Source organism: Hemibagrus wyckioides, unplaced genomic scaffold (assembly GCF_019097595.1).
Source record: "Hemibagrus wyckioides isolate EC202008001 unplaced genomic scaffold, SWU_Hwy_1.0 Contig10, whole genome shotgun sequence".
Classification (NCBI taxonomy): domain Eukaryota; kingdom Metazoa; phylum Chordata; class Actinopteri; order Siluriformes; family Bagridae; genus Hemibagrus; species Hemibagrus wyckioides.
In genome coordinates, this window is record NW_026690770.1 from 229,254 (window position 1) to 257,152 (window position 27,899).

The following is a 27,899-nucleotide window of genomic DNA, read 5'->3' on the forward strand; positions in this document are numbered from 1 at the left end:
CGAGGAGCCCAAGGTGGAGGCACGCAAGGCAGAGGAGCCCAAAGTGGAGGCACGCCCCAGTTTCCAACACCAGGGCAATAGAAAATTTATCAAGAAGATTGGCCACACCATCCACAGAAAGTGCCTGCAGAGAGCACCGAGCATTGTGCAACACTGCACAATGTACCACCAAAACTGCTCCAACCAGTGCTGCCTCCCTGGTTTGAAAGGAGCACCCCGGCTGTTGAGACACCTTGTGCAAAGGACACTGTCCAAACCGCCGAGGCATCTGCTTCAGAGGACATTGTCAACACTGCTGCCTCACAGAATGTCCGTCCCGCCGAGTCCCCTGCCCCAGTAGACAATGTGGAAGCTGTTCAAACAGCTGGCCCAGAGGACTCTGAGGAAGCTGTGAAGACAGCTGCCTCAGAGGGAACTGTGGAAGCTGTGGAGACAGCTTCCTCGGTGGAAACTGTGGAAGTAGTGGAGACACCGGTCTCAGAGGGACATGTGGAAGCAGTGGAGACAACGGCCTCAGATGACAGGGTGGAAGCTACTGAGACAGCTGCCCCAGAGGAAACTCTGGAAGCCGTGGAGACAGCTGTCCGTAAGGACACAGCTGTTGACACAAGTGTCTCAGAAATCAGAGTTCCGGCTCCACTTCAGGTCCGAAACACAACAAAAAGCAAACACACAACAATAACAATATTCTGCATGCTAAATATTACATGTTAAAGATAGTGTATGATTATGTTTCTGATATTGATTCATATTTAAATGGATCATTACATCACATCACAGTGAACACAGGAAATAAAATGAATTTCTGACTTCTGTCCTCAAGAGGACTTTTAGAGATGGAAACAAGAAGAGAAAGAAGAAGAATAAGAGGAAGAATTTATAAACCCCATCATTCTTCTTCTTCTTCTTTTTATTATTACTATTATTGTTATTTTTTTATTCCTCTTCTTATTGTTATATTGTTATATTATTGTTATTATTATATTTTTAATTCTTATTCGTATTATTCTTATTCTTATTATTAATATTAAACCTTTATTGTAATTCACTTCATTATTCACTGACATTATTGTAAATAATAATCACTTACACTGACATTATTGTAAATAATATTAGACCTGATTTTATTTTACCTCATTTGTATTTTCATTAAATTTTCAAAATCAACTTTGTGTATGTTTATTTATTTCCAAGAACATTTAAATCTACTACTATAATCATCTAATAAATCTTATAATCTAATAAAAATAAAATAAAAATATACTAGTGAGGATAGACGGATAGACGGACAGATACTAGTGAGGATAGATGGATAGACAGACAGATACTCGTGTGAGTATAGATGGATGGATGGATAGACGGACGGACAGACTTTATTGATCCCATAAGGGAATTTTTGTGTTACAGCAGGCGGTTTCTTTATCAGCATTACTGTAGTCCCCCAATCAAACATATACGCAAAGCCGAAATAAAATGAATTAAGATCAATTTAGCAATAAAAGAAATATACAATGACTTTTAACGCATAATAAATATTTCAGAAATATACTAGAACACTATGTCAAAATACCATACTACACTATTCCATACTACACCCACTATTATACTGTATTAAAGTATACTATACTTCACTGCTACACTACAATACAATATAACACTAAACTATACTTAAATAATAATGATGAAAACTTTTTTAATCGTTTTTTAAGCATTTTAATCTATCATTGCTGAACACTTTTGTCTCAGCAACATTTACTTCTACCAAAACCAGAGGGTTCATAGCAGATCTTGTTTATAAATATAAAATATGAATAAAATAAAATAAAATAGATACTGCACTATATTACGATATAATATTCTACGCTATACTTTACCACACTATACTACACTATACTATATAACACTATAGTACACTTCTATACCACATAGCACCTTACCACATAGCACCATAGCATATCATATATATATATATAATGAGAGAGAGAGAGAGAGATAGATGAGAGATAGATATAGATAGATATAGCTTTGATGCCTTGGTCCACCTTGTCCATCAGTGTATCATGCTTGTGTGTTTTACTGTGTTCAGTCACTTTCTCTAACAGGACTTCATCCTTAACCTTTGGGTCTTGCAAGTATGACTTTGTGTCAGCTCATATAGTGTCACCCTGGAGACCAGGGACATGATTTGGAGCTCTACAACATATTTTAGTCCGGACTCAGCTCTTTCTAAAGCAAAAAGGGTTTGCTGCATCAGGTCCATGGCTAGCACCAAAAACAGAATTGGTGCTTCCCTTGGCTCCTAAACAGCATGAGTGAGGGAGTGGTACAGCTCTTTGGTATCCTTCTCAATGTAATGAGTCCATTATATCTGTCTGAGGGTTAAACACATATGGTTCTGTAACTGCCTGATCATTTTTTACTTTTATTTTAATGAACTCATTATTTATTTTAATGTCAGGCTTGTATATTTTAAGGTTGCAACATTCACAACTACTAAAGTTAACAATTCAGTTCCTGCTGAAAGACTAGAAGACATGTTGCATTCAGGTATGCTTGTTAAATGGACCATCATCGTTCAGCTGGACGTTCTGCTGCCAAAAGTAAAGCTGTTGAAGCCAAGCACTATATTTAAGTTTGATTTGGGGATACATTTGCTGTGAGCAAATGCCCTTGAAAGTGAAGAAAATGTAATAGAAAACATTATTAGATTTTTTATAATTACAGCAACACTGTGGTACGGGGGTGGGATGGTTCCTCAAGACCTCAGACCTGCTGTAATGAAAATTGCAGAAAGTGAAAAAGTGTTTATCTGAGAGCTTTTGAGTTAATTTAGTATAAGATGTATAGAAAGGGAAAGGAAAGACTTATACCTTTTTACAGATACACAATTCATTTGGGAATTACTTTTCTTTTGCCTTTAGATGAGGTGAATTCTAAGGAATAAGATAGATAGATGGATAGATAGATGGATGGATAGATGGATGGATAGATGGATGGATAGATGGATAGATAGATGGATAGATAGATGGATAGATAGAGTTTTAGATGGAATTATTGGTTTGGTTATGGATGTGGTTTAAGAAATATGAGCAAATGGGTTGATTATTCCACCCACTCCGGATTCTGTTTTAATTTCAATGAGCAGTAACTGCTGGCTGGAGAATATCCATTACGTTAAACATGGATACTTACATGGATTACATGTCACAAACATTTCCTTTTTATGATCTGAGTAAGAGTTTCTTCCACATAATACAGAAGTGATTGTTGCCCCTGGTTTTATTTATTCAGGGTTTGGACTGCACTGTAAGATGAAGACTCCTCCTTAGCATGACATGCCAACTAATCAATCTGTACAGATTACAGAGTATTACACAGATTATAAAGTATTACACAAACTAAACAGTAGAGGTGTATCTAAAGGGCAGGCCAGGAAGTTGGGGTGTCAGGCAATGAGGGTGCGGCTGCAGTACCAATTAGATCTGTGAAAATCAATGTCAAACATTTTGAACACAAAATCACACAAACCTATAATTTAATTTAATTTAATTCACATTTCAATGTATTTTGTGTGATTAATGTAGCAGGTGATGAATTATACTTTGTAGTATATATTTTTCTGCTTTGGCAATGAGGGAGAGTGAGAGAGAGATAGAGCATTTAACTTACATGGCTGTGGAGAAGACAGGAAAGGATGGGAACAGAAAGAGACTTGTGTTTACCACTGAGTCAAAAATCATGATCAGTAGACTGACCCCTACTCTGGTCAGCATGATACCTCATGTAGAAGGGGTGGGGAACAGCTTGGCACTAAGCAGAGGGAGGGTTGAAGGCTTTATCCTATTATTTACATTACTATGATTACTTAAATAAATATTTATATTTGTTCCTATTAGAGCCTCATTCTGATTATTTTTAGTCATCAGTATATGTATAAAATTTTCCTTTAAACACAAACAGAATGTTTCAATCATATACAGATCATTTTTAAAGAATTTCACAACTTTTAAATGGTTTACTAAAACGTGGAAAAATAACAAATAACATTATAGCATATGTGTATATGACATTACGTATATAACAGAAAGACAGAAACACAATGGCAGAAAAGAAAGGATCTCCACATTGAAGTGATAAATCGAGATGAAGGTAATATCATAAAATGGTAAAGTATATAATCATTATACAAATAAGTTTATTCATAAACAATTCTATTTATCTATATATTATCTATAATAATAACTTATGGGAATAGGGGGAGAGGGATAGGAACAGAGGGACTGATTAAAAAGGGATAGATTAATAAGGGAAGAATGATCTTAAGGGCTAAGCCCTTCTTCAGGTCCTGGGGTTCACTGTACAAACCTGTAAAAAAGGAGAAGAGATTTTTAATATATTAATTTAATCAAAAATAGAAATAAAATTAATTCATACTTAATTAATTAATGTGGAGTCTGAGCAATGTAGGAAAAAGAAGTGAGAGAAAAGAACATGAAATGAAGTGGAAGAAAAGATGAAGTGGGTAAGGGGAAAGACATTGCTCAGAGCTCCTCCAAAATGTCCATCATCAGCTGGACGTGCAGCTTGAGGAGTCGCTGAACTGTGGTGGCTAAGGCTGCTGGGTCACTGGTCAGCTCCAGAGGCTGAGTGAACAGTACTTCAACAAGCTCTGTAAGGTAATCCTATTGACAAATGACACACACATCCAACATAGTGTCACTGAGTTTAAGATACAATCCCGAGAATTTGTGTATCGTGGCATCAGAAGATATTCAACACTTACAATAAGCACTGTGAAGTACAGCTCTGCTGCAGGCTCCCACACGTCCACGTCCCACATGCTGAAGAGCGCAAGCAGGCGCTCCAAGAATCCTCCCTTAAACTTTTGGAAAGAAAGACAAGCTTCATTAATGCCATGTCTTATCAGGTTTTAAAAATATGGAAAAAAGGAAAAGGGGATCAAATAGACCATGTTCTGAAACTCAAACATTGCCTAGAAATCTCCTGATAAGACACTTACTGGCTGAGGTTTTGAGCCATTTATAAAGCAGCCGAAGAGAATCAGCTCATAAAAAACATCCAGGAAGTTGTAGTGGTGATCCTGCACAGAGCAGAAAAATTACAAAAATAAATTAGCTTTACATATTGGACTCCTGTTTTCTTTATTAGCAAAATTGGTTATGTTTAAACATCTGCCATTTCACACAGGCGTTTATTAGCTTACACAGGAGCTGAGCTCTGCTTTAATCGATTCCTGATTAGAAGACGTCCTCAGGAATCGAATCAGGGCCTCGTAGGCCAACAGCACACCAACTACATCCTGTTCAAACAAACAAAAAAATCTCTGTAACTAACTTTGGCTATGACTGAGTAACTGAAAGGATTTTCATCACAAAAATCAAACAGTCTTTCATCATTCTGAAGTCACCTGGTTGTTAGCTGCTGCCAGTCGCATGACAATCCTTTTTCCCACCACGAACAAGAAGTCCTGGTTGTGGATGCTGGCAAGCAGAGTCTGAATATAAGACAGCACACAATATACATTAAAGAAGAGTGGACTTTACCTGCGCAATAACAGCAGCTGAAGAAAGGTTTTACTCACAGCGAATGCCTCACGGAGAGCGGGCACCTTCAGGCCGATGTCAGTCACCCCTCTTTCTGAAAGATGGCAGCTAAGAAAGAAGAGATGTAACTCTCTAAAACCTCCTGCCCCTGTCCACCACCCAAATCTATACAAATATTATACTGTGTAATTATTAAAACTGAGTTCATCAAGCTAACTAGCTTTATACTCACTATGATATTGTGTAAATAAAATGATTAGTGAAGTTCTATAGGTAGATAACATACACCTGTAACCAAGCTCTTTAGGAGAGCTGATTAATCAGTAGTCTAAACATGATTTAGTGTAAAACCAGTAGTCAGGGTTGTTAAGTCACTTTTTAATTTTTCACTTTTTAATAATGAATATTATATTGTAGAAATAAATGAAATTCTCCTTGTTCAAGCTCATCAACTTGGTTCAGGATTTTAGTGTCATTTAAACCAACAGCCAAGTTCGCTAGCAGCTTAACTAACATTAGGCTAAACATTATATTTATATTATATTTACCAATTAATTTTGTAATAATTACAACAAATAGACAGGTTCTCTAGAGCTTGAGAATATGATAAGCTGTAGATATGATTAGTCCAACTATTACAGTGTCATTTAAATCGGTAAAAATTGGCTAAAGTCTGTTAGCGCTCTAGCTGGAGAATCACAAGGCAAAGTATGATTTAGTGTAAAACCAGGTTAACAACGACCGCCATCAGCGCCATTGACCTACAGGGTGCTGGTGGAAATTGGGCTACTGTTGGTCGAAGAAGTAGAGGAGGGAGGAGAGTGTGCAGACAGAGAGAGAAGAGGAAAGGTAAGAGTGTAGGACTGAGAATAGGAACTCTGAATGTTGGCACTATGACAGGGAAAGGTAGAGATCTGGCTGATATGATGGACAGAAGGAAGGTGGATATACTGTGTGTACAGGAGACCAGGTGGAAGGGTAGCAAGGCTCGTAGTATAGGAGCAGGATTTTATGGTATGGATAGTAAGAGAAATGGGGTAGGTGTGATCCTGAAGGAGGAGTTTGTGAGGAATGTTCTGGAGGTGAAGAGAGTGTCAGACAGGGTGATGAGTCTGAAGTTAGAGATTGAAGGGGTGATGCTGAATGTTGTTAGTGGTTATGCCCCACAGGTAGGTTGTGAGTTAGAGGAGAAAGAGAGATTCTGGAGTGAATTAGATGAGGTGATAGAGACTATTCCCACGGGTGAGAGAGTGGTGATAGGAGCAGATTTTAATGGACATGTTGGTGAGGGGAACACAGGTGATGAGGAGGTGATGGGCAAGTTTGGAGTTAAGGAAAGGAACCTTGGAGGACAGATGGTAGTGGACTTTGCTAGGAGGATGGACATGGCTGTGGTTAACACTTATTTTCAGAAGAGGGAGGAGCATAGAGTGACTTACAAGAGTGGAGGTAGGAGCACACAGGTAGACTACATCCTATGTAGAAGAGGCAATCTGAAAGAGATTAGTGACTGTAAAGTGGTAGTGGGAGAGAGTGTAGCCAGACAGCATAGGATGGTGGTGTGTAGGACGACTTTGAAGGTCTGTAAGAAGAGGTCAAAGATAGAGACAGAGAAGAAAACCAAGTGGTGGAAGCTGAAAAAGGAGGAATGTTGTGAGGAATTTAGACAGAAGTTGAGGCAGGCTCTGGGTGGTCAGGTAGTGCTGCCAGATGACTGGGAAACTACAGCAGAAGTGATCAGGGAGACAGGAAGAAAGGTGCTGGGTGTGTCATCTGGAAGGAGGAAGGAAGATAAGGAGACTTGGTGGTGGAATGAGGAAGTTCAGGATAGTATTCAGAGGAAGAGGTTAGCCAAGAAGAAGTGGGACATGGACAGGACTGAAGAGAATAGACAGGAATACAAGGAGTTACAGCGCAAAGTGAAGAGGGAGGTGTTTAAGGCCAAGCAGAAGGCATATGACGAGTTGTACACTAGGTTAGACACTAGAGATGGAGAGAAGGACTTGTACAGGTTAGCTAGGCAGAGGATCCGAGATGGGAGCATGTGCAGCAAGTTAGAGTTATTAAGGATAGAGATGGAAAGGTGCTCACAAGTGAGGAGAGTGTATGGAGGAGATGGAAGGAGTACTTTGAAGAGCTGATGAATGAGGAAAATGAGAGGGAACAAAGAGTTGAAGGGGTGAACTCTGTGTAACAGAAAGTAGATAAGATTAGAAAGGATGAAGTCAGGAATGCTTTGAAGAGGATGAAAAGTGGAAAGGCAGTTGGTCCTGACGACATCCCGGTGGAGGTCTGGAAGTGTCTAGGAGAGGCGGCAGTGGAATTTTAACTTTGTTACTGTTGTTTAACAGGGTTTTAGAGAGTGAGAAGATGCCTGAGGAATGGAGAAGGGTATTAGTGCCGATCTTTAAGAATAAGGGTGATGTGCAGAGTTGCAGCAACTATAGGGGGATAAAGTTGATGAGCCATACAAGGATCTATGGGAAAGAGTAGTGGAAGCTAGGTTAAGGAAGGTAGTGGAAATTTGTGAGCAGCAGTATGGCTTCATGCTCTTTGGGAGTGACAAAGTTGGACAGGATTAGGAATGAGTACATCAGAGGGACAGCTCATGTTGGACATTTGGGGACAAAGTTAGAGAGGCCAGGTAAAGATGGTTGGGCCATGTCCAGAGGAGGGAGAGTGAGTATATTGGTAGGAGAATGTTGGACATGGAGCTGCCAGGCAGGAGGAAAAGAGGAAGGCCAAAGAGGAGGTATATGGATGTAATAAATGAGGATATGAAGCTAGTGGGTGTAAGTGTTGAGGATGCAGAAGATAGGGATAGGTGGAGAGAGATGATTGGCTGTGGCGACCCCTGAAGGGTAAAGCCGAAAGAAGAAGTTAATGTTTATAATTAGCTACCACAGTTTAGTGACGTCATGTTCGGGAAAACTTAAGTTGTGTGGTTGGTGTCGGTCACAGCGGTGAGAGACTGCTGGTTTTGTTCGAAATTATTCAATTACAAATTAAGCACTATATATATATATTCTACCTATCTACCTACCTATATATATGTATTCTACCTAATCTGGGGCATGAAGAGCTAATTGTGAGTGTTAGAGGAGCTAAACACGCAGCGCTAGCATGAGCATGTGAACTGAGTGCGCCATAGATTGGAAGGAAAACGGAACATCCACCAAAATATCCCCTTCTCAAATTTCAGACTCATCACCTATGTCAACTTACTTCACATCCAGTACAGTAGGTGGCGATAATGATCCTAAGGAGTTATTCACCATTAAACAAGAAGAAGAAGAAGCAGCTCGACTCTCTGCTTGTCTGTCCATCAGTACCCAAAAGTAAAAAAAGAAAAATATATATTTAGCTGCACCCCGAAACTGGAATGCCCGCAAACCACACATCAAGATAATAATTGAACTAACAAGTCAACACCAACAGAAAGTTTCAGTCAGCAGGACCAAGCTAGCGATTGGCATTAGCGATTAGCATTAGCTGCTAGAGCTAACGCGATTGGCGCATAGAATATGTCATTTATTCATTAGCAATGTTACAAAAAGGCATCAAAGCGCGTGACATTAGACATCATTCTCACAAACTCCCGACTGGTTTTCATGACAAGTATCTAGACAACAATATCAAGTGTGGTGTCATTTCTTGTTAGCATATTAGCCACAGCTACGAGCTAAAGTTGAACATGCTATACACTCACCGGGCTTTCGGCAAGAAAAGTAGCCCAATATCTCGTACGGCTTCCAATAAGTTGTGGTTAATTCATTTTAATTCACAACCAATTCTTTTTCCAATACCACTTATCAATTATTTGTACCAATCACAGGCTTAGTAATGGCACAGACCAAGCTAGCGATTAGCATTAGCGATTAGCTGCTAACGCGATTGGCGTATAAAATATGCCATTTATTCATTAGCAATGTTACAAAAAGGCACCAAAGCGCGTGACATTAGACATCATTCTCACAAACTCCCGACTGGTTTTCATGACAAGTATCTAGACGACAATTTTATAATATATATAATAATTATAATAATATTAATCCTCAATATTCTTGAATGGAGGCTTGTGCTCTAGTCATCTCTTAATTTTGGACAAACAAAATTTGCATTAGTCCACCCTCACAGGTTTTTATTAACATTTCACATGCTGAAAGTCTGAATTTGTCAAATGTCAGATTCATTCAATCACCGCAAAACAAAAGACTTGAAGAAACCAACTCGGGTAAAACAACAAATTCTGGGACCACATGAATAATCTGGGATTTTTCTTCAACTGCACTTTTTCCTATTTAAAATGTAGAAAATAAATAATAGTTAATTTAAGATTCTGTACTCTTTCTAGGTGTCTATTTAAAGGTCAGATTTTCCTCATGTCTGATCTTTTTTACTGAAGCATGTGTTCAAGTGACACACTGATGCATTTGATCTAAAATGACTTGTAAGGTTTTGCATAAACTTGTGGTGTCCATGCAGCTCACATGCACACACTCATTTAAAGCAAAAAAGGCAACATGCTAAATGCTAGAAACTCAGAAAGGCATCTTGCATAAATTTCAAAGATTTGACTTCAAATTGTTGTCAAATAATATGATCTGTAATACAAATTAATGTATTAAATTAGAAAAAAAATGCAAAAAAGAAGCATTTTTACTAGTGGTCTCAGACATTTGGACCCCACTGTATATTTTATTATGGCCTTAGCAAGGCTATAAAGTGTCCACCTTTTATATATTTCTTTTCTGTTTTGTACATCCCTTATTTTGAAGGCTAGTGTATTAATTTAAGTGTGTTCATTTTTGACAGAAATGGCCTCAATGTGTCTTAAAATGTCCTTGTTTTGTCTGTGCAGGCAACATTTATAACTGATTCCAGGTGATTTGAGGAAATGCATCTCAAGCTCTGACATACTGCTGTGGCTAAAATTGATTTTTAAGACACTAATGTACATGGAAGTTGCTGGACAAAGCTCAGTCTGATGGTGTGCTTTTAGATCATTTGTGGCATATCTTGCTTCTTGTCATAGATAAATGTGAACTGTCTGAAAATGGAAAAATCGTGTTGGCAGTAGGACTAAAAGGCAACTGTAAGCAAACATTTTGATCAGTGGAGTTGAAATAAAGCTTATCTAACAGTTAGAACAGCTGTCCTGTGTTGTAATTATTTTATTGTTCATATTCTTATTATTAACATGAGTTAATCATAGTGGACTTTATACTGGACAATGGCAGCACACAGAGCGCTTACTCTAAATAAATTATGTTTATTATTATTTTTGTATGATATGGTGATGGAGTTCTAATTGAAACACTACAAACTAAAATATTTATGCTGTATTATTGGAGTACATGCCCACAAAATAAACAGCACACAGGTGATATTTCAGGAGTTTGGTGTCTGTAAACAGCTGTCTGTAGTTTTAACTCAGATCAGATCAAATCACTTTATTGTCACATCACCATCCACACATGTAGAAGTGAGTGAAATTCTTGAGTACAGCTCCAGACATTGCAGTAGAATATGTAATGTACAAATTTAAATACTTCTATATATAGTCTGTAATCAGCCTGTACAGTCTAAATTGCAATCTAAACATATACTTGGATAAACAGTATGGTAATGACATATGATACATTATTATAGAGTATACACAGTAGACATGGCACAGTATATTACAGTGTGATCATGTATAACAGTGCAGTGTGTGTTACAGTGTGATCATGTATAACAGTGCAGTGTGTGTTACAGTGTGATCATGTATAACAGTGCAGTGTGTGTTACAGTGTGATCATGTATAACAGTGCAGTGTGTGTTACAGTGTGATCATGTATAACAGTGCAGTGTGTGTTACAGTGTGATCATGTATAACAGTGCAGTGTGTGTCACAGTGTGATCATGTATAACAGTGCAGTGTGTGTTACAGTGTGATCATGTATTACAGTGCAGTGTGTGTTACAGTGTGATCATGTATAACAGTGCAGTGTGTGTTACAGTGTGATTATGTATAACAGTGCAGTGTGTGTTACAGTGTGATCATGTATAACAGTGCAGTGTGTTACAGTGTGATCATGTATAACAGTGCAGTGTGTGTTACAGTGTGATCATGTATAACAGTGCAGTGTGTTACCGTGTGATCATGTATAACAGTGCAGTGTGTGTTAGTGTGATCATGTATAACAGTGCAGTGTGTGTTAGTGTGATCATGTATAACAGTGCAGTGTGTGTTACAGTGTGATCATGTATAACGGTGCAGTGTGTTACAGTGTGATCATGTATAACAGTGCAGTGTGTGTTAGTGTGATCATGTATAACAGTGCAGTGTGTTACAGTGTGATCATGTATAACAGTGCAGTGTGTGTTAGTGTGATCATGTATAACAGTGCAGTGTGTGTCACAGTGTGATCATGTATAACAGTGCAGTGTGTGTCACAGTGTGATCATGTATAACAATGCAGTGTGTGTTACAGTGTGATCATGTATAACAGTGCAGTGTGTGTCACAGTGTGATCATGTATAACAGTGCAGTGTGTGTCACAGTGTGATCATGTATAACAGTGCAGTGTGTTACAGTGTGATCATGTATAACAGAGCAGTGTGTTACAGTGTGATCATGTATAACAGAGCAGTGTGTTACAGTGTGATCATGTATAACAGTGCAGTGTGTGTTACAGTGTGATCATGTATAACAGTGCAGTGTGTGTCACAGTGTGATCATGTATAACAGTGCAGTGTATGTTACAGTGTGATCATGTATAACAGTGCAGTGTGTGTTACAGTGTGATCATGTATAACAGTGCAGTGTGTTACAGTGTGATCATGTATAACAGTGCAGTGTGTGTTAGTGTGATCATGTATAACAGTGCAGTGTGTGTTACAGTGTGATTATGTATAACAGTGCAGTGTGTGTTACAGTGTGATCATGTATAACAGTGCAGTGTGTTAGTGTGTGATCATGTATAACAGTGCAGTGTGTTAGTGTGTGATCATGTATAACAGTGCAGTGTGTGTTACAGTGTGATTATGTATAACAGTGCAGTGTGTGTTACAGTGTGATCCTGTATAACAGTGCAGTGTGTTACAGTGTGATCATGTATAACAGTGCAGTGTGTGTCACAGTGTGATCATGTATAACAGTGCAGTGTGTGTTACAGTGTGATCATGTATAACAGTGCAGTGTGTGTTACAGTGTGATCATGTATAACAGTGCAGTGTGTGTTACAGTGTGATCATGTATAACAGTGCAGTGTGTGTTACAGTGTGATCATGTATAACAGTGCAGTGTGTGTTACAGTGTGATCATGTATAACAGTGCAGTGTGTGTTACAGTGTGATCATGTATAACAGTGCAGTGTGTGTTACAGTGTGATCATGTATAACAGTGCAGTGTGTGTTACAGTGTGATCATGTATAACAGTGCAGTGTGTGTTACAGTGTGATCATGTATAACAGAGCAGTGTGTTACAGTGTGATCATGTATAACAGTGCAGTGTGTGTCACAGTGTGATCATGTATAACAGTGCAGTGTGTTAGTGTGTGATCATGTATAACAGTGCAGTGTGTGTTAGTGTGATCATGTATAACTGTGCAGTGTGTGTTACAGTGTGATCATGTATAACAGTGCAGTGTGTTACAGTGTGATCATGTATAACAGTGCAGTGTGTGTTACAGTGTGATCATGTATAACAGTGCAGTGTGTGTTACAGTGTGATCATGTATAACAGAGCAGTGTGTTACAGTGTGATCATGTATAACAGTGCAGTGTGTGTCACAGTGTGATCATGTATAACAGTGCAGTGTGTGTTAGTGTGATCATGTATAACAGTGCAGTGTGTGTTAGTGTGATCATGTATAACTGTGCAGTGTGTGTTACAGTGTGATCATGTATAACAGTGCAGTGTGTTACAGTGTGATCATGTATAACAGTGCAGTGTGTGTTACAGTGTGATCATGTATAACAGTGCACAGGTATAAATGTGATTCACAGGATGAATGTCATGTCATATGCACAGACAGTGTACAATGCACAGTGTGTTCACAGCCTGTGCATATGATTGCAACAGAGCATAGAAATAGAAATCACATTCATTTAACTAACATTGTGTGTGTAATAATCGGGAGACTTCGCTGGAAGCAGGGACCAAACCCAGATCTCTGTGGTCGTCTCCAAAGTAGAAACATGTCCTAACACGCCCTCAGTCACATGACGTCAGTCACACGCCCTCAGTCACATGTCCTAACACGCCCTCAGTCACATGACGTCAGTCACACGCCCTCAGTCACATGTCCTAACACGCCCTCAGTCACATGACGTCAGTCACACGCCGTCAGTCACATGCCCTCAGTCACAGCTGGTAAATAACACCTGAATAGCAGTGAATAAACCCCTAACTAGAGACTAATAATCAATTAAGTAATTATTAACTAATAATCGCTGCTATTAAAACTGATCAGAACTAAAGGTTGTGAAGTCTAAATGTACAAACTACAACAACATGACAGAAGTACACCCAATCAATACAGGAGCTTTCTGAACTAATAGATTTGATCAGATCATTAATCTCCAGCTTTTTTGGACAAACTCTTGCTAAAGGTCATGCATGTGCACACCGGACACGGCACGTACTTTTGCAGCTCACGGTCTCGTGCTCGTGCCGCTGTCCGGTCAGTAACCCCTCTGTCAGAAATACACCGTCTTTCTCATGGCATATGCCGGACTAAAACCCTACATGGGAAGCAGAAGCACGGTCTTGGTGCCGGACGAGAATCAGGGATCGATCCACTAACATTAGTGTCTGTCACAGTATCTTTAGGAAGCAGAAATCTGTACATTTCTAGTGCACAAGGCGCAGTCTCTGCTACTAGCTCGTGTGTAGCTAGCCTGAACTAGCTAATGTTAGCTAAATTAGTATTAGGGAGAAACTACGTGTTAAAAGGACGATAATAAAAAAGGAGAACTAGAACAAAAACCTTAACGTGTTTTCTCATCACCTTTGTTGCCATCATCTTCACTGAACTGCTACAAATCTACACAACAACAGCAGAACTTTATAGAACAGGACTCTCCAACCTGTTTTCCTTTAAGAGCTACTTTGACTAAATGGATAATGTTTTCGTTTAGATCATTAAATTAGAATTTTAAACACTTGTCAGTTTGAAGACACAAAAAATCTCTCTTACCTCAGTCTGAAAGTGTGAACCGTCTCCAAAGTAGAAATGATCAACCCTTCAGCAGTCCCACGTCACTGTTCTGATTCTGTAATGTCAGAACATTTCCATGGTAACCAGGGGCGTGGCTAGGGCTAATCCTTTTCAATAGGTCTCGAGACCGGAAAGAGTTTAATCCAGCCCTGAATGTTTTATATAGCGTCAGATCCGCACCATAAATATCGTACTCGTAAAAATAAATAAAACACGTGAATCACAAGGATGCTAGTTTGTTCTTTCCAGCATGCTAGTGTTTGTTATTCCAAAAATCACGCGTAGAGTTTTATGCAGATTAGGGGGCGGGATAAAAGTCCCCATTGGTCCACTGCTCAACCTACTGCCCTATCACAGCAAAGTGACGTCACTGACGCGCTACTCTGCCGGTTAGTGTTTGAACCTGTCTTAATCAAGTGAGAAGATTTAATTAATCCGTTTCTTAAATGTGTGTCTATTGTAGTATCGTGTCAAACTTCCTGTTATTATGCTAAAGAGTATTTTAATGAACTGGACAAGTGTATCATTGTACAATCATTAGCATCATAGCATAACATTATTGTTGCTCAAACAGTAGAGTAGTGCGCTAACAGCACTAAGCTCATGTGTTCAGTTTCATCATGATGAAATGTAGAGCTTTAAAGTAATGTCATTCACTTTGTGTTTACTCTGATCTCTGTATTAACCCAGACTCTTAATCAGAGTCCTGTATCACCATGTCCACAGGTTCAGGTCAGCCAGATACAGGGTCAAATACAGGCTCAGGTCAGTCAGATACAGGGTCAGATACTGGCTCAGGTCAGTCAGATACAGGCTCAGGTCAATCAGATACAGGGTCAGATACAGGCTCAGGTCAATCAGATACAGGCTCAGATACAGGCTCAGGTCAGTCAGATACAGGCTCAGATCAGTCAGATATAGGGTCCGGTCAATCAGATACAGGCTCAGATCAGTCAGATATAGGGTCAGGTCAGTCAGATACAGGGTCAGATACAGGCTCAGGTCAGTCAGATACAGCGTCAGATACACGCTCAGGTCAGTCAGATACAGCGTCAGATACACGCTCAGGTCAGTCAGATACAGGATCAGATACAGGCTCAGGTCAGTCAGATACAGGGTCAGATACAGGCTCAGGTCAGTCAGATACAGCGTCAGATACACGCTCAGGTCAGTCAGATACAGCGTCAGATACACGCTCAGGTCAGTCAGATACAGCGTCAGATACACGCTCAGGTCAGTTAGATACAGGGTCAGATACAGGCTCAGATCAGTCAGATACAGGATCAGGTCAATCAGATACAGGGTCAGGGGCTGCAGGATCAGAGACGGACACATGCACTAATCAGGACATGGCCATTCCAGAAACCAGGAAAGATAAAAGCTTTAGTCTGAATGTTCAGGGCTGCCATTACAGCAGTGTTCTTGCTTATACAAGATCTACATGTTTGATATATAAAATACAGTTGTTGGTTTGTTTTTTTTGCATAATGTTTTTAAAGTATTTGACTCTGCACTTCTGTTTCTGCCCATTGCAGTAGTTTTATCATTTATAATAAGTTTTTTTAAGTTTTTGTAATTCTGTGTCAAGGGCTGTTACTGCTAGTTCTGTCCTATGTTGAAAAAAAGAAAGAAAGAAAATAAAGTTTTATTAAAGCGGTGAGTGTTACTGTTTCATATTAAGGCCAGAGAGAGAGAGAGAGAGAGAGAGAGCTGTTTATTCATATTAACAATGGCTTCATGTCAGAGTCAAGCTCAAAACAACTCTTTAAATTAGAAATGATTTCTAGACTCTTTATTTATGTCTGTGTGTTAGAGACAGATCAACATCATTATGGAGTTGCATGCCACCATAAAAGCTGCAGAAGGATTTAGGGTTAAATGCATTGCAAAATGATGCTATAAATGTAATTAAAACACATTTTTTCCACAATTTGCTGCACATAGTTTAAAACTAATAAATACAGATCTCTTCCAAAGACTCAGGATGGGGAGTTTGGGTCAGTGTGTGTCCTAAACTGTGCCTGTGGTCACAGCATCCACTCAGTCTCTGTAAGCACAACCCCAGCACTTTGCTCCTCTAGAAAGCACCATGTCCTCCACACCTACACAAAACAACTGGGATCATTTAACAACCATTTTAGACATATTATACCTGATTCCTTGGACAATAAGGGCATCTAACTAACGTATACATTGATATGGATTACATGTAGCTGTGTGGAATCGCCCATCTTCTCACTTGCTTAAGACTAGCGATGTGTCGTTCATTTTGAACGAATCTTTCCCATGACTCGAGAACATCGAGTCGTCTCGGGGAGTGATTTGTTCATATTGTGTTCACCGCGCATGCACAACATCGCATAAGATCAGTAAACAGAAAAGATTAGTTCACCTTTCGAGTCTTCGGGTTCGAGTCTTTCGTTTTTGTTTTCGTTCTACATCCTAGAACAATACTGGAGATTTCAAAACTATGAAATAACACACATAGACTTAAGTAATCCATATGTAACGACAACAAAAAACAGTCAGTTGTTATTTTAAGACACGAAGGTCAGGTGTTCTGGAATAGTTCTTGCAAGAACAGTATTGTCAAGTGCATTTGCAAAACCCGTCAAGCACCATGATGAAACTGGCTTACATGAAGACCATCCCAGTAAAGCAAGACCAAAACTTACCTCTGCTGCAGAGGAGAAGTTCATTTAGAGTTACCAGCCTCAGAAATCACCAATTAACAGCACCTCAGATTAGAGCCGTTATGAAGGCTTTACAGAGCATCAGTAGCAGACATGTCTCAATAGCAACTGTTCAAAGGACATTATTGTGGATTTCGGCCACCTTCAGCATTGTTTTACAATGTAGAAAGAAATAAATATCAGGAAAGACCATGGAATTAGAAGGAGTGTCCAAACTTTTGACTGGTAGTGTATATGTGGACTGTTCGGACCCTGCTTTAGTTCCATCTTACAAAACCTACACGGGCGTCCGACATGGTCAAAAGTCAAAGAAGCTTTATTACCATATATAGCTGATGCAGTACACGGTGAAATGAAACAACGTTCCTCCTGAACCAGAGGTCCTATACTACAAGTATACAACTATACTACAAGGTGCATTCTTTAGAAACTAAACATACAACATAAGTGCACAGGATGACAAGACAAGACAGTGCAGACAAACAAGACACATAACGCTGACGCAAAAGAATAGTGTTTGACCGTGAGTGCAAAGAGATACAAATATTAAAGTGACGTGTACATGTGAACAAGAAATATGTGTGTGTGTGTGTTGTTCAACAGTCTGGTTGTGTGGGTCTGAATGCTTCAGTACCTCTTTCCGGATGGCAGAAGGGTGAAGAGTGTGTGTGAGGGGTGTGTGGGGTCGTCCACAATGCTGTTTGCTTTACGGATGCAGCATGTGGAGTACATGTCCATAATAGAGGGAAGAGAGACGCTGATGATCTTCTCAGCTGATGGTGAGCTTCAGGCCTCTTACGTTTCTGCAGTCTTTTCTCCTCCACCTGTTGCTTGGTAGATGCAAGTTCTCTCTGAAAGAACTCAGGTGGTATGGAGAGGGCAGCAGAAGGCACTGCAAGATACGAAATCTTGTCAGGCATTTGTGTATAAGAATATAAAAGGTTTTAAATACTCCATTCTTACATTACCTTTTACTTTTAACTTTAGTGATTAATGCACAACAGAGCCAAAGGCTTTTCCCTTCAGGGGTCGCCACAGCCAATCATCTCTCTCCACCTATCCCTATCTTCTGCATCCCCAACACTTGCACCCACTAGCTTCATATCCTCATTTATTACATCCATATACCTCCTCTTTGGCCTTCCTCTTTTCCTCCTGCCTGGCAGCTCCATGTCCAACGTTCTCCTACCAATATACTCACTCTCCCTCCTCTGAACATGTCCAAACCATCTTAATCTGTCCTCACTAACTTTGTCCCCCAAACCTCCAACATGAGCTGTCCCTCTGATGTACTCATTCCTAATCCTGTCCAACCGTGTCACTCCCAAAGAGAACCTCAACATCTTCAGCTCTGCTACCTCCAGCTCTGACTCCTGTCTCTTCCTCAGTGATACTGTCTCTAAACCGTACAGCATGGCCGGTCTCACCACTGTCCTCTACACCTTCCCCTTGATTCTCGCTGATATTTTTCTATCACACAGAACTCCCGACACCTTTCTCCACCCATTCCAACCTGCCTGCACTCGCTTCTTTACCTCTTTCCCACACTCTCCATTACTCTGGACTGTTGACCCCAAGTACCTAAACTCCTGTACCTTCTTCACCTCTTCACCCTGTAATCTTACTGTTCCACTTCCCTCCCTTTCATTCACACACATGTACTCAGTCTTACTACGACCAAGTTTCATTCCTCTTCTCTCCAGCGCAAACCTCCACCTCTCCAGGTTTTCCTCCACCTGCTCCCTGCTCTCACTAGAGATCACAATGTCATCTGCAAACATCATTGTCCAAGGAGACTCCCGTCTGACCTCCTCTGATAACTGGTCCATCACCATAGCAAACAGGAAGGGGCTCAGAGCCGATCCCTGATGCAGTCCCACCTCCACTTTGAAATCCTCTGTCTGCCCTACAGCACACCTCACCACTGTCCTGCTCCTCTCATACATGTCCTGCACCACTCTGACATACTTCTCTGCTACTCCTGGCTTCCTCATACAGTACCACAGCTCTTCTCTTGGCACCCTGTCATACGCTTTCTCCAAGTCTACAAACACACAGTGCAACTCTCTCTGACCATCCCTATACTTCTCCATCAACATTCTCAGAGCAAAAATTGCATCTGTTGTGCTCTTTCTGGGCATGAAGCCATACTGCTGCTCACAAATTTCCACTACCTTCCTTAACCTAGCTTCCACTACTCTTTCCCATAGCTTCATTGTATGGCTCATCAACTTTATCCCCCTATAGTTGCTGCAACTCTGCACGTCACCCTTATTCTTAAAGATCGGCACTAATACACTAATAACTTTCTGAGGCTGTGGCATTTAAGCAGCCCAGCAGGCCCAATTTGCCATAGAAACATTTCCCACACCGTTGCACCACCTCCACCAGCCTGGACTGTTTTAAATAGTAGATTATAGAAATGATTTTAAACCTCTCTTTTCTCTCTCTTGAAGTGAACATGATTGCATGTAGCCAGTTCACCTGATTGCATGTTTTGGGGAGCAGGGAGGAGGAAGAAACTGACACAAACATGATCATGTAGATCATGTGGATTGGGATTACATTTTTTTATGTGCTACAGAAATTTGGTTTTGGCAACACATTCATTTCCTGGATTAAAATTTTATATTCCTTCCCAGTCTCCTCAGTTTGGACAAATGGAGTATCTTCCTCTTATTTCCCCTTGAAACGTGGCACAAGACAGGGCTGCCCACTTTCACCTTTGCTTTTTGCATTGGTAATTGAACCCTTAGCAATTGCCATTCATACTGAACAATTGGGAGAGCTGGTACAGTTCACAAAATCTCAGAATGATTTTGCTCGCTGGTCAGCTCTCCCCATTTCTCTGGCTGGTCGTTTAAACTCAGTAAAGATGAACATTTTGCCTAGATTTCTGTATTTATTTTAGTGTGTTCCAATTTTTATATCTAAAAGTTTCTTTAAGACTTTAAAACAACACATCTCATCTTTTATTTGGAACAAATGACCAGCCAGAATCTGCGGGGAAATACTTTTAAAACCAAATTGCTATCTCAAAACTAATTTCCCAACTTTTCGAACCTTCCGCAAAAAATCCCATCTAGATCAAATTCTTGAAGTACCTTTAGATAAAGTTTGATTCCAACACATTAACATATATTTTGCACTTAAAAAAAAAAAAGTACTTGAGTACTTTTTACAGCGGATCAAATTGACCCGAAGATAACAGGAGGGTTAAATGATTGGAGTTTTTAGAGAAACAATAATCAGACAGAGGTCATTCTTAAAAAAGAGAGATTTGATTTGAAACCTGAACTGCTATCAGGGCCATGCTGAACACCTTCTGACCAATCCAAATCAAGTATAAATTTTAATGTCAATACTGCACATAATTATCAAATAAAAGTCTATCCAGCTGTTATGCAAAAGTCTGTAATAATGTTTCTCTTAAGCGTTTTAATTAAAATCCATATTTTGGTGTAATTTATACACATTGATTTGTCCATCATGACTTTTGGAGGCTTTATTATGTCCATTTTATAATGAAACAGCAAAAGACTTTGAAAATCATCTGTCATTTTCTGATCATGTTAAATATCAACACAACTAGACTGAAATATACAGGTAAGATATCTACTGGTTTCCTGTCAGGGTTGTGACTTTTTCTGGCCACTAGAGACCCCCACTGCCTTTTTGTTGGTTTTCAGTCTCTGTCATTATGTCTAATAGGTGTCACCTGTGCTTTGTTTAGGTTTGTGTATTTAAGTACAGAGTAATGAGAGTGTTTCTGCATGAGTGTGTGATGCAGAGAGCAGTATGGCATCCTTGGCTTATGGCTGCATGTAGACATACAGTAGGGTCTGATTGGTTTTCTTTAAAACAATTCTCCAAAGAAGAGTTGACCAAATTTTCTCTACAGTGATGTGAAAGACTCCTTGCCAGTTATCATTTATGCTCGATTGCAGTTGTTGCTGCTGAAGGTGGCATAGCCAGTTATTAGTGTGGGGGAAATTACTTTTTTACATAGGCAAACCAGGCAGGTTTGGACAGCTTTTTTCCCTTAAGAAATGATATAATTTAAAAACTGCATTTTGTATTTACTTGGGTTATCCTTGTATAAAAAATAATTTGCTTGATGAGCTGAATCATTTAAGTGTGACAAATGTGGAAAAAAAATTAGGAAGGAGCAAATTATGGTTCATTGTGACCACCTGCTGAAACAGCCCTGACCCGTCATCCACTGACACCTTTCTATCAGAACCAGCATTAACTTCAGCAAGGTGAGCAACAGTAGCTTGTCTTTGGGATCAGATCAGATGGGCCAGCCTTCGTTCCTCATGTGCATCAATGAGCCTTGGCTGCCCATGACCCTGTCTGTTCCCCACTGTTCCTTCCTTGGACCACTTTAGATACTGACCACTGCAGACCTGGAACACCCCCACAAGAGCTGCGGTTTTGGAGATTCTCTGATCCAGTCGTTTAGCTGTCACAATTTGGCCCTTGTCAAGTTGCCCAAATGCCTACACTCGCCCATTTTTCTGCATCTAACACATCAACTTTGAGGACAAAATGTTCACTTACTGTCTAATATATATCCCACCCACAAAGAGGTGCCATGATAAGATAATCAGTTCAGATAATTATTCACTTCATCTGTCATTATATATATAAAAACTACATACATATAGGGATCTAGTGGAGACCACACCTCTATGGTGCAGGGCTGCAGGGCAAATTTGGCAGCAAAAGGGGGACCAACACAATATTAGGCAAGTGGTCATAATGTTATGGCATATATCAGTTTATATATATATATATATATATATATATATATATATATATATATATATATATATATATATATATATATATATATATATATACTTTACTATTCAAAACTCATACAATATGTGTGCATGTGTAAAAATAAAAACAAGAAAAAAAGCTCAGACATTTAGAAACACCTTTTTTTATTTATATATCTATTCGTCAGTATGAGTGAGGGGAATCACGGAGGTCTGCGCATGCGCTTGTCACGCTGCAGCGTCACGTGATCTAGTTTCTGTGGAGTGTTTACTTTTAAATCCTAAAGTGTTGCGGTTCTGAAGGTCGCAAGATTTGGATTATCTTTTGGCATTTTTGCTTCACACCTTTCGGATTTCTCTTTACTCCACTACTGGATTTGACTCCTACACCGACTCTACAGCGCAGCGATGATGAACTTCGGGGGAGGAGCCGAGCCTCAGCACCAGGATGTGGATCCCGAGCCCGGATGGAGCGGACTGTACGACCCCTGGAACGGTGAGTTACTGAGTTTCCTCTTTTTCACTTAAGTATAAAGTCTTTTAAACACCGCGTTATTACAAAAAACCGCAATCAGGAATATCGTTTTATATGATTAGATGGTTTGAGAAATTCTGTTCGGCTAATCTTTATTTGGCTAATCGTTTTACGGACACGATCAGTATGCTAAAGCTAGCGGACAAAGCGGCAGACTCCAGTGAAACGAGCAGGGAAGAAGAAAACAGTGTTCATGTTTTCAGATATGTTAACATCAGCTTTTCATAAAAGTCCCAATGTTTATTTAACGTTTGCTAAAGTTTACTAAGTCAAGTCGAGGAGTGTTAGTAAACATTAGCTAGACGGCTAGTTAGCATGTAGCTAAGTAATTGTTTTTCAGTGTTCATAGTTTGTTTTTTTGATGGAGTGAATAGAATGAGTTAAAATGCTTATAATAACATGAAGTAACATATTATTTTAAGGATTTTTCATTGTCCGTGTTTGTCGAGTTGTTAAAGCGGAGAGAGAAAGGGGCTGTGAGGAAAGGCAGCTAGCTGAACAAAACCAATCGGTACAAATAAATGGAGCTAGTGTGGCAATGTAGAGTGCAGCTTAGGCAAAAATATCAAGCTGTTTGTTTCAGTTCTGTTCAGCAAGGCTTTGTTTCTAGCTGTCGTGAATAAAATAGTTAGGAGTAGTGTAATTTATGATAAAGGGCGAATTTTTGAGAGGAGACACGATATTTTTAAGCATTGAAATAAATGCCCAGTGTGACTAACAGTGAAGCCGTGATACTGGAAGAGCCCCGTATAACACCTATAAATGCAGCTTAAATGTAAATACTGAGTTTTTAATGCACTTTTACAGGAAGATTACAGTAATATAACTTGTGTAAATACTTCTTGTTTTGATAGTGAGGCTTTCCTGCTTTATAAAACATACACAGTGCTATTAAAATGAAGGTTTCTGCTTTCTTTTATGAGATGTTAATAGATGTGTTGCATTGTCTGTTCATCTTCTTTGACACAGGGAGTCGGAGGGAGACGTTTGTGTTTCCGCAAGATGAGCTCAACTACAACAGAGAGCTCAGCGATTACGAGGACGATGACAGCCGGCCTGCTCAGCAGAATGAAGCTGGAGATGGTGGTGAATATGAGGTTTCGACAAGGAACCCGTCCATTGATAGAAGTCCATCCCCACCGATGAGAGGCCTCTCTCCTATATGGACCCCATCCCCTGTCAGGACCCCATCCCCTGTGAGGAGCCCATCCCCTGTCAGGACCCCATCCCCTGTGAGGAGCCCATCCCCTCTCAGGACCCCACCCCCTGTGAGGAGCCCATCCCCTGTGAGAAATCCATCCCCTCCCAGGACCCCACCCCCTGTGAGGAGCCCATCCCCTCCCAGGACCCCACCCCCTCCCAGGACCCCATCCCCTCCCAGGACCCCACCCCCTGTGAGGACCCCACCCCCTGTGAGGAGCCCATCCCCTGTCAGGACCCCACCCCCTGTGAGGAGCCCATCCCCTGTCAGGATCCCACCCCCTGTGAGGAGCCCATCCCCTCTCAGGACCCCATCCCTTGTCAGGACCTTACCCTTGACAAGATATCATTTGCTGCCTTATTATGAAATCAGCCTCAACAACATTGTGGATGATAGGGGCTATGTTCCTGCCACAATGATGACTCCTTTCCGACGCCGGGGCATAAGGAGGAGGCGGGACGAAGAGGATGGCTATCAAGAAGCCCCTCTGAGTAGACGGCAGCGTGTGGAACCTGATGGGGATGTGGATTTCATCGGGAGGGACGTCCTAGTCCCCAGTAGGTTTGTAAGGTTTTATGTGAGTGAGATGTAACTTTAAAAAGCTCAGTCTTCACCTCATATTCATCACCTCGTATTCATGATGTAAGGTATGTATCTGTGGTAAGTATGTGTGGTAAGTATTTCACCCCTAGATTTCAGCATTAGTCTTATCCCTAGTATAATCTATAAATGTAAACCATTTTAATGATATAACTGTGGCATCATTGAAGTAGTCATGGCATCTAGTTAAAATAAAATGTCTGCTGGTTTTTGTATTTTTCATATGTATTTTGATTTTGTTAAATGTTTAGAATTTTTAGATTATTAATGTTGTTTTTTTATTGTTCTGTTGTTTTGGTGTTTGGTGTTTATTGGTGTTAAATTTGGTGTTAAATTATGCATTGCTGTAAATATGTAAATATTACATTTTTAAGATTAAGATTTTTTTAAGTTATACAAATGTAGTGTACTCCCACCCCCCAAACCTTCCCCTTCTCTTCCCCTTCTAAACCCCCTAAACACCCCCACTAGCAAGTTTAGAGATTATTAAGATATTTATACCACAGCGATTTGCCAATGATAGCAATGTTTTATTTATTAAACATTAATGTTAAATAAGCATTTCATAAAAAATTGTCACAACACTTTATTAAACGATAATCAGTTTTTAAATTCATTCATAGTCTCTGATTATGTCTGGCATACACATCCCTGTGAATGCACTTTTATTATGGAAATAATTAATATTAATCTTAACATATAATAAATGCTGCTAAAATAATGCTAAGTAAGGAATCATACTAAAATATTTTAAAATTATGCACACCTTATTTCAATTAGATTCGGGCATTTCGTTGTGGTATAAAATATATTATCTGTAAAAAGTTTATAGTTCATCATTGCTTGTAAATAGTTCTAAATAGTTAATAAATTATTTATTTGTTCAATACTCGTGTCTCAAGTGTCTTCTTTTTTTTTTATAACACGTCATAAGCATTTCTCATTTATTTCTCATATAATTACACTGTAGAAATTCTCCCTCAGCTGGAACCTTGGTGTTCAGAAGTAATTACACTGTTTTTCTCTCACAAGCAAATACTTTCTAGCCAACAGTCTAAACCTGTTAAATCTGTATAACTAATGATCTGGTGTTGTTGTAATGTCAAATAAACTGATAACAAGTGAAGCACAAGATATGATTTTAATTGTACATGTTCAAGTTAATTCACAAAGGTGATCAAGTGATTAGTTCATAGATGAGACTTAGGAACTAATGCACCATGAGGAAGAAACTTCAGAGTTCAAAGCAGCATCAGCTCTAAATATGGAGGAAAAGCTGTCAGAGAGATGCTGTGGTCAGATAGACACCAGGGTTTGGATAACAAGTTTGCATTTCCTTACAACTCTTAATAATTATCCACAACACTTCTTTTTTTCTTTCACACAGATTTTGTTTTACATTATGCATTATTTTTATTTTAGATTATGCATTATTAAAAACAAACTGGTCCATCTGTGGTGAAAAACACTGGTAGCTGTGGTTGCTAGAACTTTCCAAAAATGATTGTTACTGTTTATATATATATACAGTATATCACTCATGGGATCAATAAAGTCTATCTATCTATCTATCTATCTGTCTGTCTGTCTGTCTGTCTGTCTGTCTGTCTGTCTATCTATCTATCTATCTATCTATCTATCGTGTTTCTATTCTCTTGTATCATTATTCTTTTCATTATTATAAAAGTTCAATAAACAGGTTCAGCAAAAGAAAAAAAAACAGAAAATGACTGAAATAAAGGAATGAAAGTTACATAGTGTTATTGGAATCTCCTTCAGTATATGTTAAACATTCTCCTTACAGAAAGTTTCAGCATTACAGTAGTTCTATGTATTCAGTATTTCTTTACATCACTGCATTTAAAAAGTATAAATTTTAATGTCAATACTGCACATAATTCTCAAATAAAAGTCTATCCAGCTGTTATGCAGAAGTCTATAATAATGTTTCTCTTAAGCGTTTTAATTAAAATCTATATTTTGGTGTGATTTATACACATGGGTTTGTACATCATGACTATTGGACGCTTTATTATGTCCATTTTATGATGAAACAGCAAAAGAGTTTGAAAATCATCTGTCATTTTCTGATCATGATAAATATCAACACAACTAGACTGAAATATACAGGTAAGATATCTACTGGTTTCCTGTCAGGGTTGTGGACTGTTTTCTGGCCACTAGAGACCCCCACTGCCTTTTTGTTGGTTTCCAGTCTCTGTCATTATGTCTAATAGGTGTCACCTGTGCTTTGTTTAGGTTTGTGTATTTAAGTCACATGCTTGATTCACAAATAAGGGATGAATAATTATTTCAAATAATGGCTCTATAATTTATTGCTTGTTCAATTCATTTTTTTTGTATAGCACTTTTAACAATGAACATTGTCTCAAAGCAGATTTACAGAACATAAGAAACAAAAAACATAGTGTAAAAAGTCCTAGATGTTAGACAAAATCATCCCTAGTGAGTAAGCCTATGGCGACATGTGGCAAGGAAAAACTCCCTTAGATGGTATGAGGAAGAAACCTTGGGAGGAACCAGACTCTAAAGGGAACCCATCCTCATTTGGGTGACACCGGAGAGTGTGATTATAAATTATTCTAATCACCGAAGAGTGTGATATGAACAATGTCCTTTCTGCAGTTATGTACAGTCTACAGTGTGATGTAGAATGTTAGTGTGTATTAATTAGGAGGTTGTTGTCGTCCTCAAAGTCCACATAGGGCTGGCAGCGTTGCTTTGATATACCCAAATCCTCACGAAGCAGAATCCAGCTGAGGTTGGTCCATCTCTGGATGCCTCAGGATCCTCGCAGGGTTGGCCTCTGTCTACTGGAGCTGGCACAATCTCCAGATGCCTCGGGATGGGTAAAAAAAGGAACAGGTGGAAAGGAATTAGCATTCGTAATATTAGCAGGACTAGATGATAATGTGCATTTGAAAGGCTGCATTTTAAAGGCTGTTTTAGTAATAGTGGAAATATGATTTTCAAAGGACAAGTTGCTGTCTAATATTACGCCCAGGTCTCTCACTGCTGAGCTAGCCATAACAGTACATCCTTCTAAATGCAAGCTAAATTCTAATGGAGGGTAATGTAACTTCAAACAGGCTTCTTCAAGGTGAGTTGTTTTATTATGGTTTGACATAATAGGCTTGCTTTGTCATATCCATGGTCTCTGCTATTTGTGTCCCTAAATTAGTGTTAGAGTGAATGAGTGCAAAGGTTACTGTGAAGACAGAAGAGAGAGAGGAGAAATGTGAAAAGAACTCCACACAAATCTCATGCTTACTCTCCCCATCTGGGAAGCAT

General features: G+C 39.4%; 1 long non-coding RNA gene across 1 annotated transcript; it reads right to left on the minus strand.

Moving 5' to 3' along the window:
* Positions 1 to 4,452: 4,452 nt before the first annotated feature.
* Positions 4,453 to 5,265, minus strand: LOC131349730 (uncharacterized). The gene is made up of 4 exons (XR_009204097.1): positions 5,225 to 5,265; positions 5,021 to 5,101; positions 4,784 to 4,882; positions 4,453 to 4,682 (listed from the first exon to the last, which is right to left on the minus strand). It is a non-coding gene; the product is annotated as an uncharacterized LOC131349730 (long non-coding RNA).
* Between the last annotated feature and the right edge of the window lie 22,634 nt (positions 5,266 to 27,899).